This window comes from Dermochelys coriacea, chromosome 17, assembly GCF_009764565.3.
Source record: "Dermochelys coriacea isolate rDerCor1 chromosome 17, rDerCor1.pri.v4, whole genome shotgun sequence".
NCBI lineage: Eukaryota > Metazoa > Chordata > Testudines > Dermochelyidae > Dermochelys > Dermochelys coriacea.
The window spans coordinates 16709113-16726105 of record NC_050084.1 but is presented as its reverse complement, the minus strand read 5'-3'; the positions used below and the strand labels follow the sequence as shown (position 1 = coordinate 16726105).

The 16993-nt window shown below is 43.1% G+C and overlaps 1 protein-coding gene and 1 long non-coding RNA gene across 14 annotated transcripts in view; one reads left to right on the top strand and one right to left on the bottom strand.

Annotated features, from left to right (window-relative positions):
* Window positions 1–16993, top strand: part of CLIP2 (CAP-Gly domain containing linker protein 2) — a 149548-nt gene that overhangs the window by 8577 nt on the left and 123978 nt on the right. For 2 of the 13 annotated variants that reach the window (XM_038375939.2, XM_038375929.2), the window contains exons 1-2: window positions 12002–12438; window positions 14019–14143. The exons of 1 other annotated variant lie outside the window; for it this stretch is intronic. The gene's annotated coding sequence lies outside the window, so the exon portion shown is untranslated. Of the gene's footprint in view, window positions 1–10923; window positions 11008–11708; window positions 12439–14018; window positions 14152–16993 lie in introns of those variants that run through there. 10 more of the 13 variants (XM_043499379.1, XM_038375940.2, XM_038375938.2 and 7 more) reach the window with 9 other exon arrangements.
* Window positions 1231–10529, bottom strand: LOC119844703. The gene is made up of 3 exons (XR_006276207.1): window positions 10404–10529; window positions 8435–8486; window positions 1231–2923 (listed from the first exon to the last, which is right to left on the bottom strand). It is a non-coding gene; the product is annotated as an uncharacterized LOC119844703 (long non-coding RNA).

Below are 16993 nucleotides of genomic sequence, written 5' to 3'. Positions count from 1 at the left end.
ATACTAACAGCCATAAGAGTATCGTCCTGTTTACTTCAGTGCACAGGGGAAGAGAACAGGGTGTTTTTTATTAATCTCCCCTTCATCACCATTCCTAGTTATGGGGATTATGCTGTGCTTAATGTTTACTTTTTTAGAAGATAACCCTGCATTTACAATCTCTTTTTTCTCCTCTGGCTCCTCTTCCCTAACTCTATCATTTCATCCTCCTAAAGGATGCTCTGCATAAGCTGGGCTTTCTGAATGCATGAGCCATCAGATGTGACCTCCTTTTAGACTATTAAGAGTTGAAGGTCATTGCCATATGTCATTCAAAAGGCAATTTTCACTGGAATTGCAATACAGTCGTGGTTTTGTACTATGACCTTGATGTCACAAGCTATTAATTATCTCTTACTACAGCCTCCGGCGGAGGAGGGCTAGAATAAACGTGACATTACAATTTGGTGTTAGATCTTGCTGGCTTTTAAAAAAATATTTACAAGTCATTGTGTGTGGCATAAATGCCTACGCAGGTACAGGGGGTAAATAGATAAATTTCCCTGGCAGGAGCTAGAGGCAAAGTCCTGGATATCCTGTGAGGACACGTTTCCTTGAGATTTTGAGCCCAATTTTGCAGAACCCAGACGATATAGCTAACTTCTCTGACCCAGTTTCCACATCTTCACAATGGGGCCATTAAATTATATTTATCTGCAGATACATGTGGCTTAATTCATTAATGGTTTTTAAAGCAGTTTGAGTTCTTTACATAAAAAGTAAATGCTACATGTCGTTCATTATATATTTCCTTTCTTCAGTGTATATTTACAGCAATAACCCCTTATTTCTGTTATCTGCATAAAAGCCGCCATATGCACTGCAAAGTCTGTAAGATCCTAGAAACATAAATTTTTTCATATTGGATCAGACCAAACATCCGTTTAATCCAATATCCTGCCTTGCAGACCGACCAGTACCAGATGCTTCACAGGAAAGGACTAGAAACCCTATAAGCAAACAATTACAGAATAGCCTGTCCATAGAATTTTCTTTCCAATAATCTCAAACATGTGGTTTTATATCCCTTCTACATATTTCTCCTATCTATATAAATGTCTATTTTTTTGACATGCAACTGACGAAGTGGGAATTCACCCACGAAAGCTTATGCTCCAATATGTCTGTTAGTCTATAAGATGCCACAGGACTCTTTGCTGCTAATTTTTTTGAATTCACTAAGCATTTGCTTTTAACATCTTGTAGCAATGAGTTCCACAGATTATGCATTGTATATAGATTTCCGTTTATCAGTTTTAAATTTGTTGCCTTTCACTTTTGACGACCATCTCCTGTTCTTGTATAATGAGAAAGGGCAAATAGGAGTGCACAATTTACCTCCTCTGATCCATGCATTATTTTGTATTCATGTGATATGTCCCTTCTAATTCACACAGAGAGAAACTCGCCCCATGCTAAATCCCAGCAGGAGGCCCATACACCTCTTCCATGCTACTTAAGCCCATAAGTATAAGTATGTGTTTGAATGTTTGGGTGCACATTTGTAGAAAGCGATTTCAGCTGTAGCAGACTGCTCTGTCTGGTCATTCGTGCACAGGGCACACTTTGCTTCTGATGTCAAGAAAGGAAATATACACATCACCTGCTTTGGTCTTGGTCCAGAAAGTTAAACTGTTTTTAAAACTTCCAATGACTACATGATGAATGGATCTGGTTTTTATTTACTCCCCATGTGGAATATAACCTACTTCATAAAATATTAACCATCAGTTTGTCTGATTTATAGGCCATCCTATTCCAAAGGATGCTCTTTGCAATCATACTTCTTGTACCTTACTTAGCAGTAATAAAAGAGCATGTTGCTCCTGTCAAGCACTGTGTATATGTAATGTGGTATGGGTGCAGTCTGCTCAATTAAAAGGAGCACAATCCTGGGATCCAGGAACTGCTGGGTTCTAATGCTAGATCTCGCTGGCAGTGTGGCTCAGTTTCCCCAACTATGAAATAAGAATGATAGTAGATACTTAGGGGTGTTGTGAGGATGAATTAGTTAATAGTTGTAATAACTATAGCTAGCTCTTACAGCATTTTTCATCCGTAGACCTCACAGCACTTTAAAACAGAGGTCAGTATCATTATCTCCATATGGAGAAGTGCCTCGCTCCATAGGCCACTCACAGAGCTGGAAACGGAACCCAAGTCTCCTGAATTTTAGTGCTCTCTCCATTAGGCCACACTGTCTTGCACTGCATGTTGAAGATAAATGCTATATATTATTAGACCTGACACGACTGAAAGGTATCAAGCATGTGCAATACTCACTGGCTTCAACGGTAGGTATTCACGATGGGACCTAGTATTATAGTATGTGCCATGGAGCCCTCTAGGGGTGATTCTGTCTATTATCAGGATATCCATGCAGGCAAGACGTTGTACAGATGAGCTGACAGGAGCCTGAAACTGTGAGAGAATTCCTGGATTTGATATCTGTTATGGCATTTACCTGAAACTCCACCCTACACTGGACTTTTCCCATACTTAACATTCTAAAGTAAGAAAAACACGTTGCAAAATAGTTTGCCTCCTCACCCTGATTGTATCAACATTTTAATCGGCGTGTTTTTTGTCACTGCTGTCTCTTCCACATGGCGTTCACGCTCCAGCAATATTCGGTGCAGAATGAGGTCATTCACTACTCTTCTGTCAAGAGGCATATATCCTTACTCCATAAAGAAATAGTCTCTCTCCTATGAGGGAATTCTCTAAACCTTTTACTGTTTCTTTAACAAAGGAGAGCAGAGATTAGTGGGTGGTAAGAGCAGGCTGATGACAAAAACAGCGTGGTGAGAAAACTGAAATTCCAGCAGATGTTGGATATTTCCCCTGTACTAGAAGAAAGCATTGCTGCTGCATATGGACACTTCTGTTAAAAGAAAAAAATACAATTTAATCATTGTCATCAAGAAAAACCCCGAGGCACATTCTTCTTCCCACCATTAGTCTAGAAATAGGATTTGCTCTGGGGTTTCATCTGTCTGTTTATACCCTGCTCATTACTGTGATATCTGAGGGGGTGGGTCAAGATCTCCAGCTAAAACCAAATACCATATACATGGTCACCTGTAAACGGGAAAGACAGTGTAGTCTACTGGTTACAGTTTGGCACATGGAAAGTAAGAGACATCAGGATGTTCTTTGTAGGACTTTAAGCAAGTCTCACCAATTGCTTTCTGCCTTACTTTTCTCCATTTGCAAAGTGGGGAATAATGATATGTTCCTACATTTTTAAATGCTTAGCGATCCTACGATGCAAGGTGTTACTCGCTAGCCCATTCTTTTCTGGCAGCACTACTATTTTGGAGTGCTGAGAAGCCAAGAAATCAAGCTGATTGCATGTAACAGTCAGGGTCAAATTTTCTAGGGCACAGCACTGCAGTTGGGGCCAGATTTTCAAAGGTGTTGAACACATTGGGTGCTGAGCTTTTTCGAAAATATCTGGCCCTTCCTTAGGTGCGTAAATGGGAGCTAAGCTCTTTTGTAAATGCAGTCCCGGCTGTGAATGCTGAGTTCTTCTGAAAATTCTAGGCATGGAAATAGGAGTGTGGGGATGTTTTCAGCCTGGCTCTTATCCCCACTCTTTGATTTTCTAAAACACCCAGTTTATCCAAAGGAAATGGGAGTCTCTTGTCCCCTTGCTTACTTTGTCCATAGTTCTGTGCCAGAAACATCTGGTTCTTCTATTTGGTCTCAAATTAAAAACAGTTGTGTTAGGGCCCATACAACAGGCAACCAGGCTACTTTCTTCACACCATATGATGGGGGGCCTTGATCATTACACACCCCAAATGATAAGGACTGAGAGGTAAGAGACTCTTTCTCCCTGCAACAAAAAGAAAACTCCATTGGTGCATAGCTGAGGCAGCAGCAAGAAAAAGTCATCTTATGTTCTCTAAAGATAACCCTCCCTGTCCATGAGCCTGAACTAATCCTGATTTCCAAAGCAATTCAGAGTTGCCCCATTCATGAATAATATCTTTTTTAAGGTATAGTGTAGCCGGTAAGAGATTAAACAAAGAATTAGCAGGCATAAGGTGAGTGGGGTTGGATGCAGCCTTGTCCAGGGGATAGAGTGCAAGACTGGGTATCAGGAGAGCTGGGGCTGGCTTCTCCTGTGTACATCAGAAGTAACTGATTAAAATAATGGAAATGCACCAGTTTAATGAGGAGAATCAGGCTATGTCATCGACTCATTGTGCAGCCCTCGGCAAATCATTTAATCGCTTCCTGCCTCAGTTTCCCCATCTGCCAAATGGGGATAATGATACTTTCCCACCTTTGTAATGTGCTTTGAGATCTACACTGGGAAAGTCCTCCCTAGAAGTGCTCCTTCTTGTTTTTGCTTTTTAGCTGAACTAGTGCAGTCAACTGCCTCGATCCTCCAAGAAGAGAGTAAGGGCCTGATCTTGCAATTCTTACTCAGGCAAACCAGCAATCAAGAAAAGAAAATGGAAGTGAACATGCCATAAGACAATGGAGTATGGCTGCTTGGTTTCCTCCTCTTCATTTTATATTGGGATTTGTTATCTTCTCTCCTGAGCATAGGAGGTTACTTGTATTAGCATCAAGTCTCCTTTCAGCCTCTCACTGCTTTGATCCTCCTGGGTCACTTTGCACTTTGGTTCTGCCTTCCCAGGTGTTTGATACCCCATCTGTATTGCACCTGCACATTCAGTGACAGCGGGAGGAAGGATGGTCTAATAGCTAGAGCACTGGACTGGGATTCAGGAGGCTTGGCTTGTATTCATGCCTCTTCTACTGGCCTGCTGGGTTACTTTGGGCTTGGAAACGTCACTTCATCTGTCTGTGCATCAGTTTCTTCATCTGTAAAATGGGGATAATGATTCCGACCTCCTTCATAAAGTGCCTTGAGAACCACTGATGAAAATTGCTAGGTAAGAGCTAGTATTGTTATTATTGGTTCTGCCCTGGGCTCTGTGGGTGATCTTGAGCAAGCCACTTAGACTCGGCTCCCAAAATTGGGGTGTGATTTTCTAAAGGGCTCAACATATTGAAGGCTGAGCAGTTCTGAAAATCTGGCCCCCATGAGAGCTGCTGGGTGCTGAGCACTCTTGCTCCTTTTCAGCGGCTAACCACATTGACTCCCCAGTTGTCATATTATGGGCTGTTTTATCAGGTTGCTCTTGCGTAGACTCTGTTCAACACTGCCGTACGACCAACAGGGATGATGCAAGAAGATTTATTTTAAAAATGTGGAACAACAGGAACCAGGATTGTTTTAATGAATAAATTATACTGGTGTTTTAAAGTCAAGATACCTGTTTAACTTGAGCAGGGGTGAACAATAATGGAAAAGCAGTAAGTGAGCTCTTCTGAGTCTTCATAATTCCTCAGAAAATTGCCATGATCCTTCAGCACGTTTTCACCCACCGCCTCTAAGTGATCTTAACAAGTGTTTAGGACTGCACAGCTCTGAGGAAAGCTTCCTTCCAGAACCCTGTGCTAATCCTAGGGTAGAGAGCCCCAAAGGAGAGTCTTAGGGCCAGATCCTACTTTCTGTTAAATCAATGCCAACAGTCCAATTGTCTTCAGTGGGACTGGGATTAGGCCTTACAACTATATTTTTAAAATATGTTCTAGTTTGAACATCGATTGGCCCCATCCATACTCTGGGTCAGATTTTCAAAAGAATTGAGCACCCACAATTGGGGCTAGAATTTCAAAAGAGATCGGCTCCCATCAGGCACCAGAGTCAGTGGCACCCAGTGTGCTGAGCTGTCTTGGAAATGTGGCCATAAGTATCACAGCAGGGGCTGCTGGGTGCTAGAGAACTTTCGAATAGCTGGTTCTTGTTTCGGTGCCAAATGGGAGCTGAACCCTTGAAAATCTGGCCCTACCTGATCAAAATGTGTTGGAAACTGGTTTAGCTGGAGCTATGTTTAAATTCTGCTCATACTCTGCTCTTTAACTTTGTTCCTGGCCCAGCATGAATCAGGCCTAAAGCAGCAAATCCTTCCAACTCATCTGGATCCAAAGAACTAAATGCCTCATTTTTTGGAATCGTTCTTTTAATTCTACTTTTCCCACCAATGCCGGAATTTGTACTTTGCCTTGCGGTGCAATATACTATTTATAGCTCCCGTGTAAGTGTATAGGAAGAGCTTATACTGTCATTGCTACTGTATCAATGAGCTGGTGGGAATGAACTAAGTGCACAGAGGAAGCAGACAAAATTATGTAACATTTCCAAATATGGTCATTTCATCTTAATATTCTCTAGACAAACAAGTAGATTTCCGCCCCCACCTCCCAAGTCACAATCACAGGAATATATATATATATAATATATATATTCTGAATATATATATATACATTCAGAAACATGAATGTTTAAGATTCACTGGGCTCTTTTAGGCTCACTTCAGGAAGAAGAGAAGAGCAACTGGCATTTTTTCATACTGATAGCCCTCCATGGGCACTGCTTAACAAACATTCTTTTAAGAGCATTTGTAGTTGCAAACACACAGCCTGTAAGAATTCAAACCTGCCACTTCTCATATTTTATGAAATCAGGCCCCCTGTGGCCTTCCCTCACCCCAACCAACTGGGCAACATATGTGTGTTCAAGTGGTCATTAAAAGATCTTGTGCCACATTCTCTCTCTCTCTCCCTCTCCCACTCAGAGTGATGTAAACCAGAGGTAACTCCATTGAAATCAGGGGAGATACACCAGTGTAAAAGCTTGGAGGACACCAACAGGGCAGGGAAGAACTTCCAGCATCCCATGTAGCAGACTGATGTCATCAGGGCAAATCTCCATCCACCAAAGTTTTCTCTTTTTGGCCTTTGATAATTGATGTCAGCAGAACTAACTTTCATTCAGTGACATTTGGGCTATAGGACCCTAAGGGTAAAAAGAAGGGTAGGACTGTCAGGAGAGAAGTCCCTGGTGGGGAGCAGAGAGTGTGGCCGAGATGTAGTTACTCTGGTGTAAATGTGAAAGAAAAGAGGAGTGCTTGAAATTGTTTTGGGGTGGGGAAGTCCAATAGGGTTAGGGTGGAAATAAGAAAAATAGCAAAGGATTAAAAAACAAAAAGAAAAATGAAAAGGTTACAATCAAACAATTGGAAAAATAGAAAATAAAAATCAGCAAAATGGCAAGGGCTGAAAAAGCTCCAGAGACACAATGTTTAGAATGGATTTTGAAGAGTCTTGGGTTGCATCCCTTCCCCCTTCCTTTGTATTCTCCCAGTTAAGCCCCAATCCTGCAATTGGATCTGTATGGATGGACTCTCCACAGGGTCCCACTGCAGTCAGTGAAGGTCTGCATGGGCACAGGGGTCTGCTCGCTCAAATCCAATTGCTGGATGGGGAACATGGATTGTGAGCTCTGAGGCTGGGATCCCATCCGGTTTATGTGCTGCACCTAGCCCTGCTTTGGGTGCTGTAAAAACAACAATACATATTGAGGAGATTTGAGTGAATTAGCAAATGTCGGCCCTGGTCCAGAAGTTATTCATAGGTCCCCATGTGAAGTGACAGATATCGCCTCCTCCCAAGAACACCTTGCACGACCAGAGCCTTAGAAAGAGTAATCCTTTAAAGTAATGGCAGAGTCATTGTATTTCAAGACATCTCGTCAGCCCTCCTGGTGATTTGATTGAGGATATGCTGAACAAAAGAAAAAAAATAGCTAAGAGTTTGCATCCATTTCATCTCTGCTGTCTCCGTTCAGAAATAACATAGATATAGCAATATAGATGTCATGCTCTTCTTTTCACTATGCACGTGCGCGCACTGAATATGCCCTGGGCTTCTATGTTACTTTGTCTGTGTAACATTTCAGTCGGTCAGAACTGTTAAAAAAAACCCCAACCTTGAAGAAGCCACTTTTCAAAACAAAATGTACATCCCATCACGTAAGCTCAAGGCAGCAAGTCTATGCTAGGAGGGTGGTTAAGGCAAATACAATAGGCTAAAAATGTTTGTTAGTCAGAGGACCTAGTCCTGCCAACATTTATGCATATAACAGCCTCATTGACTGTACTGGCACTACTCACCTGTGTAAAGTTAAGCAAATGCATAACTATTTTCAGGACAGGGTGCTCTGATTCTGATATGGGGTCTGCTAGTGCAAGCTCCTGTACCTATGAGGAGCCCCGTTGAATAGGGCTGTCCAGAAAACAACAGCTTTTTTTTTTTTGCAAAACCAAGTCTGAGGTTTCAAAATTTGTTTTTGTTCCACTGTGGAACAAAACTGAGACCTTTCAAAATGTTTTGTGAAAAAAGCATGCCCGAGAGACTGGCTGTATAGCCTGCTGGTTAGGATGTTCACCTGTGATGTAGGAGATGCAGGTGTAAGTCCTGCCTACAAATCAAGCAGAATAGGGACTTGAACTTAGGTCTTCCAACTTACCTAACAATTGTGCTACTGGTAAATCGGGGGGGGGGGGAATTCCATCCTGGACCTGAGAAATTTAATCAAAACAGATACATTTCTGAAAAACCTCTTGATTTTGACAAAATGGCATTTTCAATGGAAAAAGTGTAGTGGAAAGTTTTTTTGAACAGCTCTGTGTTGAAGTCAACAGGCCTGATTCTCCTCTCACTTACACCAGTTTTACACTAATATAGACTAGTGTGAGCAAGAGGGGAATCTAGCCCTCTGGGACCCCACAGGTTTTCAGGGATTCCGAATAGCAGATTACAATTTAGAGCCCTGATCCTACAATACTGAATTCCTTCAAGCAGGGACTGTGTCCTCCTGTAAGCGTGTACAATGCCTAACACAAGTGGCCTCTCATCCTGGTTGAAGCTACACTGGTGAAATGCAAATAAGAGTCACTTTGATAGATGGCTGTGTACGAGAGGAGCTCTCAGGAGTACTGGAAGTTTTGCAGGAGAAAGCAAAGTGCTCTTTTAACTTAAGTCTTCAGCTCGTGAAATACAAAAACATTCAGGAACACACCAGCTCTTCATGTACTTGCCTTTAAATAGGCTTAGCACAATTCAGTTTATTTTTAAGCATTTTTTTCTATTTTTATCTATTTAAATGTTCAGAGTTGTGGGAAATTATGGGGGGCAATGGTCAGACAATTATTTAATGACAGTAGACACTGAGATTCAAAAAGTTAAAGCTTTATAACCATTAAAAACAAATTGTCAACATCACTTATCAAAATACATAAAGTCAATGGCCTTAAATCAAACTCTAAGAGTTTTCAAGCTGCAGTTTTCATACTTTGCCTGTCTGTAAATTTTGACTATTATTGATAGAAATATTTTTTCTTCGGTTTGTGTGCGCATTGTGAAATCAACATTTCTTGATAAAAATCTAATTCTTCCAAGCCTACCTTTAAACCTTTTTAGATTAAATTAGTCCTGAGATCTTGTAGTAAAATGAAACTGAAGTGATGAAATGACATTCAACCACTGTGCAGACCACAAACTGTTCTCAGACAAAATATAACACAAAACTTGCTGACCTTATACGCTGTAATGGAGAGAGGACTGTAAGTGAAATTATATATATGGAAATTTTAGTACCAAGACTGAAACATCATATGAAAATATTTCATAAAATTGTGCAATTGACCTAAAATTTGCATCCAGGGAGGTTACACAAGTATTTATTTAAACTTCATAATACTAACTAATGATCATTTTTGTAACATCTTATCCGAAAGCATATTAAGAAGAGGTGACATTTTCAAAACTCTTTGTTTGTCTGAATCTCTAGGTAGCTTTGAAAAAATAATATCTAGCTTGTATAAGGCACTTTTCATCAGTAGCTCTCAAGATGTTTCACAAAGTGAGGTTAAGTATTATTATCCCTGTTTTATAGATGGGGAAACTGAAGCACAGAGAGGTGATGTGACTTGCCCAAGATCACCGAGCAGGCCAATGGCAGAGCCAGCAATAGACCCAAGAACTTCTGTGGCCTAGTTTAGGCCTCTCCCAACCAGGCCACAGTGCCCCCCACTTTGCTGCACCCACCATTGAAATACAGTCATTTCGGGGGAGATATGTAGCAAGTTTTTAACATATCAGCGAAGAAAGGCCTAGGAGTCAGGCAATGTGGGTTCTGTTTCTGAGTTTGAGCAGGTCTTTTCACCTCTCTTTGTGTTGGTTTCCCTGCCTGTAAAATGGGACATGAGAGGTTGCCTGCCTCACAGGGCTGTTTTGAGGCTTAATTCACTGACGTTGGTAAACTCCATTGAGATCCTTGGAGTAAAGCTGCCATGGGAGCGAAGCACCTTGGATCTCTAATGCTGACTTCTCATCCAAAAGAGCACACCTTTGGCAATACAGAGATGCCCCACACCTGCAAAGGCACTACTTTCTGGGGACTCGGAGGGCAAAGTGCCATTTCCTGCAGCGCCTACCTCTTCCTTGCAGCTTTTGCCATCCAAGCAATGATTCAGCCCAGCTGTGCCTGCTTACAAATCTGAGGGTATCAGCATGGTGATAGCATAGCAAAAGGCACCTCTCTTACCAAACTCAGATGGACACTATCTCTTCCCATCATTCCTGGCTTTTAAACTAAGGATTGAATCAAAAGCTGCAGGTGATACCTTTTTACTGGGCTCTCTAGAAACACTCTAATTAAGTTCTCCAGAGTCAGACTGTCTTTTTCAAGCCACAAGGTATTTCCTGCTTCCTCCCTCTCCTTTACACAAATTAATAATAATAATACTCATTATAATTAAAAAATACCCAGAAAGTTCAATGTAGTTTAGAATAACCCTCCCTTGAGTTACCTGGAACAAAACCAGAATGATGAGGAAAGGGGGCTACTTGAAGGTCCTTGAATGATGGGTCTCTTAGAAGAACCAAGCATCTCTGCTGAGTGGGAGGGGAAATTTCCTCCCCACCCCATCCCCTTTTTAGGGGCAGGGAGGAAAAAAGTATTTTAAGGTGTATTCACCAGAACTGGGTGAAGCCAGGAGAGTTTGGGGGAATTTGTGGCAGAGGGCTGTAAACCTTTAGGTGAGGCTGGGTGGCCTTCCAAGTGGGTCTGGGGCTACTTATTATTTTTGCGGGGGAGACTGTGAAATTGGATGACTTTGACTGACTTTCAGTTTGATTTTTTTTTTTTTTTTAGAGGAGCTGGGAGGGGTGGGGGGGTATTTGAACCTGAAACTCAAGAAGCATAAAGTAGTTCAGAGCAAAGCCTTTAAAACAAAACACAAAGCCCCCTGTGAATCCATGTGGCTCAGTACAGCTGCTGGGCCTACAAGGTAGTTTTAAAAATGACTCCCTCTTACAAGGGGCATTTTGTACAGTGCGTCTCTCCTGCATGGTAATTAATAATTGTACAAAAAGCACCTTGCATTGTGGGATCTCAGAGTGCCTCTTAGGTACTGGTGCATTCAGCCTTGCAACACACCTGTAAGGATTGCCCACGTCTTGATTGATAGATGGGGAAACTGAGCACGGGAGAAGTTACTTGCCCAAGGCCCCTCAGTGCATCAGTAGCAGAGCTAGGAATAAAGAAAAGCAGTACTTGTGGCACCTTAGAGACTAACAAATTTATTAGAGCATAAGCTTTCGTGAGCTACAGCTCACTTCATCGGATGCTGTAGCTCACGAAAGCTTATGCTCTAATAAATTTGTTAGTCTCTAAGGTGCCACAAGTACTGCTTTTCTTTTTGCGAATACAGACTAACAGGGCTGCTACTCTGAAACAGAGCTAGGAATAGATTCCTTACCCAGGTCTTCTGACACCCAGCGCTGTATCTTGGCCTCCATCCCTCATTCCCTTAAAAACACACAGGGCGCTTTAAACAAAGCCCTCACTGAAATTGCCCTGTGGAGATTTCCTTCTGGGCTGCCTGCAAGGATTGTTTGGGGATTTACGTTTTCCAGCCTCCCGCTTGCTTCTGTTGCTGGGCTCAGGCCTGGGAAACGGGAAGATTAAGGTTTGTGTGCAGCTCTGACAAAAACAGCTGGAACAGCCCCTCCCTCCCCCCGCTCCTTCCCCTTTTGTTCCAAGCAGGCGGGGAAGGGGGATTCGCTGAGCCCAGCGTTAGAGACGCATTGACTGAGCCTCTTCAGCAATAGCCATCACCTTGCTAGGCAGCCGAGCCAGCCCCCAGGCCGGCAGTGCCTGCTCCCCTCCCCAGGGCCTGCTAGGGGGAGGGGGGAGAGTCCTCTGGACAGTCCCTGGGCTTGCCCGGCAGCAGCATCCTCCAGCTCTGGCTGCATCGGTGTCGTCAATTCCCTCCTGCTCCGGTTTCTCTCCCTCGCCTGCCTGCCTGGATGCAGCTAGCGTTAGCCTGAGGGAGTGGCAGGCAGTATTCCAGAGGGCTGCAGCCTCCAGCTGGGGCTGGGGCTGGGGCTGGGGGGGCAAGAGGGGCGTGCAAACCGCCTGGAGGGCTCCTCCGCAGCCCTTCTGCAAGCTGGATGCTAAGGAAGAAGGTAAGAAGGGCCTGGGTTGAGGGAGGGTGGAGAACACAGCAGCAAAGGGGATGGGGGGGGGCTTATCATGCAAGCCCATGCTGCTCTAGGAATTATTTGGGGGGCAGTTCTCTGGCCTGTGTTATCCAGGGGCTCAGACCAGATGACCACAATGGTCCCTTCTGGCCTTGGAATCTATGAACCTTGAGCCAGCAACAAAGAAGGGGTGGGGGAATGAATGAAGCTGGTGCGGCTCCCTGTTGGAAAATGCCAGGGGTGGTGTGGGGGTGGGTGCTGAAGTCTGACATTGCATCTCCTTGCTACAGGATTGTTCATGGCAAAGCATTGTCCTTGGGCTGGGGAAAGGAAAGGGTATAGTCCTTATGGTAGGCTGGATTTTGTGCTAGGGATGCTGCTGCCTGCAGCAGTCCCTTTTGGCTTGGCAGCTATTAAACATGGAAGGCTGTGTGGCGGGGAGAGACTGTTGGATGAGATTTTTGTTTTGAGATGTGCACTCCGTCCCTACCCCACTCTCTCCCTGGAACACACCCACCTGAACGCAGCCAACACTGCAATCCTGGCTTGGTTTGGATTGTAACCTCCACGCATGGGTGTAGGTTTGACAGCAAGGACACACACATGCTCACAGAATGGCACCATCCTCTCCTTAATTCCAAGCAGAGGGAAAAAACGGGGACCTGAAACCAGAGAGATGGGAATGACACTGGCCGTCATCATCATCTGCTGCTTAACTCGGATCAAGTTCTGGTTTCAAACAGGAACTGGGTTTTTCTTTTGTGTGCTGGCTGTTTGATTGCGTGGCACTCTTTGGCTGCCGGGCTGGGCATCGCTGCTGATTTCTGGTTGTCTCATCATTTAGAGGTTGGCATTGGTGTGCTATAGGATCTGTTTTCTTCTTGTCTGTAGCTGGGAAATGCCATTCTAAACAAGGGCAGACTGGAATGTATTGTTCATATTTCTGTAGTGCTGCAGGAGTATGTGGTACTTTGGCTAAATACTACTGCATAAAGACCAGGTCCCTGCCCCTTGCAGCTTCCATTCCAAACATAGGAAGGGGCTAATGGGGCATCTGGACAGGCCCCATAAACATGAGCAAGTCAAAGGCAGAGGCGCCCGTTATCTTTAGGTATCTAGGCAGGCTGGTCAGTGATGTGTTTGGAAGTGGCTTGAAGACAAAGCACTATGTCAGTGCTAAGCGCTGTTTGCTGGTCTGCAGATTGTCAGTCCGGTAGGCCTGTGAACCCCAGCTCAGAAATTATTCCTGCTGGGATGAGTGTCAAGTTTCATCATCCCAGCCTGCATTGTGGGAAAGGAGGGGTTTCTTGGGGATGACTTGCATTTTAAGGGGTTTTTAGATTTGCGGTACCTGCCTTAGCTTTTGCTCTCTTTGCTGCTAAGCGACATTCCTCTATCCAGCTGCGCTCATGAAGAGCCCCATCTAATCAGCACGCTTCAGCCTGGCCCTGTCATTGCTGGGGAGGAGCTGCCTGCCCTGTTCTTAAACTTGGGTTCATTATTGGGCAGTTTAAAACAATTGCTGCCTGCTGTTAAGATGCTTGAATGTAATCCATTTCTATTAGCCAGGTCCAGCGAGGAGCAGGTCTGCAGTAAGACAGCCGTGCTCTCCCCAACCAATGTTACTGGGCCTGCCAGAAATCACTAAGGGTGCAGAACTTCAAACGGGCAGCGTGGAGACAAGCCACAGGTGAAAACGTGAGCAAAAGCCATTGTAAGAATGTCAATGACGAGTCGTGTGAAAGGTTGAGCTATGATCTTGGAAGGCTGAGGGCTGACGTTTCAGAACTAGTGTAAAGCTGTCTATTCAAAGGGACACTATTGTAATAAAAATCATGGCCTGGATTATCTGCTGAGGCCAAGATTTAATTGTGGCTCCCTTATATTCTGCTTGGCTCTGTGCCGTCTCCGGGCTGGGGGGCTGTATTAACCCAGTGGCTCTCAAACTTTCCAGACTACTGTACTCCTTTCAGGAGTCTGATTTATCTTGCCTACCCCCAAATTTCACCTCACTTAAAAACTACTTGCTTACAAAATCAGAGATAAAAATACAGAAGCGTCGCAGCGCACTGTTACTGAGAATTGCTGACTTTCTCCTTTTTTACCATATCATCATAAAATAAATCAATTGGAACATAAATATTGTACTTACATTTTCAGTGGATACTACATAGAGCAGTACAAACTAGTCATTGTCTGTATGAAGTTTTAGTTTGTACTGATTTCGCTAGTGCTTTTTATGTAGCCTGTTGTAAAACTAGGCAAATCTCTAGATGAGTTGATGTACCCCCTTGAACACCTCTGCATACCCCCAGGAGTACGCATACCTCTGGTTGAGAACCACTGTTCTAACCTATGCCAGGTCCTCAGTGGACTACTTGGATATTAAAGCAATGTGTATTTATGCAAACCCTCTATGATCTGATTTGTTTCAAAGGTGCAGACCACCCAGAGCTCCTGTTGAAGTCAGTGGTGGTTCCTGGTAGGGAGAGAGAGATAAATAGGCTCATGCACTTTTTTTAGTGCTTTATGAGTTTTATAAAGATGGTCTGTGAGTCTGTGGCTTTTATTTCTTTTCCTGATGCCCGCACTTGTTTTTTGCATTAGAAACTCAGGTCTGGTTTGTCCTAGAGGACTCTGTGGTTGACAGTATTACTTAGCTCCCAAAGACACCAGCCAGGATTGGGGCACCATTGTACCAGGTAGCACTACACAAACTCAGAAGAGACAGTCCCTGCTTAAACAGTGAAATGATGCCATTACATGAGTTGAGAGAGTGAAAGCTGAGCTGTTGGGAGAGGAAGGGAATTCAAGTTAGACAAAGTTTTGTGTGTTAATGCCTATGTAGCTTCATTCATTAACTAGCATTTTGAAGAAAAGATGTCTTGGAAACTTTCAGCTCCTGTATCGTTTCAGTTGAGGTGTGAGAACTCACAATACACATGGTCTGAGACAAGTCGTAGTTCTTCCAGCAAAATGAGAGAAGACCAGAGTTAACATTTCTAGTATTTGTAAGGTTTAAAAAAAACAAGCATGGGAAAAAACCTCTTTGAGGCCTTCTTTATACATTATAAACAAAGACTCAAGCCCACTTTTAAATAGAAAACTTTGTGGGTCACTGTTAGTGTGGGCCTATGATATAAAAACGTAGCTCTTTCTTCACGAACACATATGCTCTCTGTTTGTGTTCAGAGCTGTCTCTGCTAACTTTAGTGACAAAAGTAATTTTTTATTACTGTCTACTCCTCTGAGCCCTGCAGAGCCAACACAGCTCAGAGAGAGTGATCTGGATTCTATTCTAACTCCCTCATCTCCAGGATTGTTAACTGCTTTATTACTCTAATTCCCCAACAACGACTGGAGAGTGGGGCCACATTGTGTTAATCACTGCACAAATTAATAGTGAGAGATGCTATTCCAGAGATCTCCATGGTCCAATTAGACAAGACTGGCAAAGGGTGGGTGAAACAGAAATTAGGTGATTTGCCCAAGATTGCACAAGAAGTCTGCAGCAGATCCAGGAATTGAACCCAGACCTCCTGAGTCCTATATTAGTGCCTTAGCCACAGAATCATCCTTTCTCTCCTAACATGCATTTCTGTTGCAGAATCTTTATTGCTGACAGTGATGCGTGAGCTATAAAAAAACCAAACAAAAAAAACCAAACACACACCATTTCACTTCTCAGATCATTGGTTGATTCTCCAGAGCTAGCAGTTGGGGAAAAAACATCTTTTTACTTGTAAACTGAACATGGGTGGTAGGTAGATTAAGAAACAAACACAGAACTGTACCATGTATAGAGTCTGTTTCAACAATGCAGACACACTTTTTTAACACAGTTACACCTGCTTCTTAGATGGGGGCCTTATACAGTTTCTTTATATTTTGCTGGGATGATAAAACTACCCAGGTCAATTTCACTTAGTTTATAGTCCATTTCAGCTTCTGGTTTTCATGTTCTAGCACAGTGCTTCCCTCAGTGGAGAGATTACTTCATTCCACATGACTCTTGGAGTCACACTTTATACCAGCACTCATCTCTCGTTTTGTCTTGTAAAAAAAAGTTTTTTGTTTTTGTTAAAAAGCCAATAAAAATTACAACACTTGTGCATCAGCCCTATTGTCTTGGAACAAGTCCTAAAGGAACAATATTTTTATTAGCTACTTTCTAAAAGGAAAAACAAAATCTGATCCAGAAAATAGCCAGTGTTGGCTCAGTTACAGCAGAAGCGAAAGGAACACATTTAAATAAATGCAACCAAGGATTGTCAAATTGCACTCCTGTGGCTTAACATTGTTAACTCCAACTTGATGACTTCAAATACTATATCAGTTTGGGTGGATGGAGACTCTGGGCTCACAACTCAGAGTGCTTCTCTATGGATGTTTTATTATTTCTATGACAGTAGTAATTAAGTCTCTTGTGCAGTTAGCTGCTGTAAAATAATAAATCATTAAAATCCTAAAAGAGGCGTGAAGTGAAGTGACTTACTCAAAGTTATGTAGCAGAGCCAGGAATAAAACTCTGCTCTCCTGG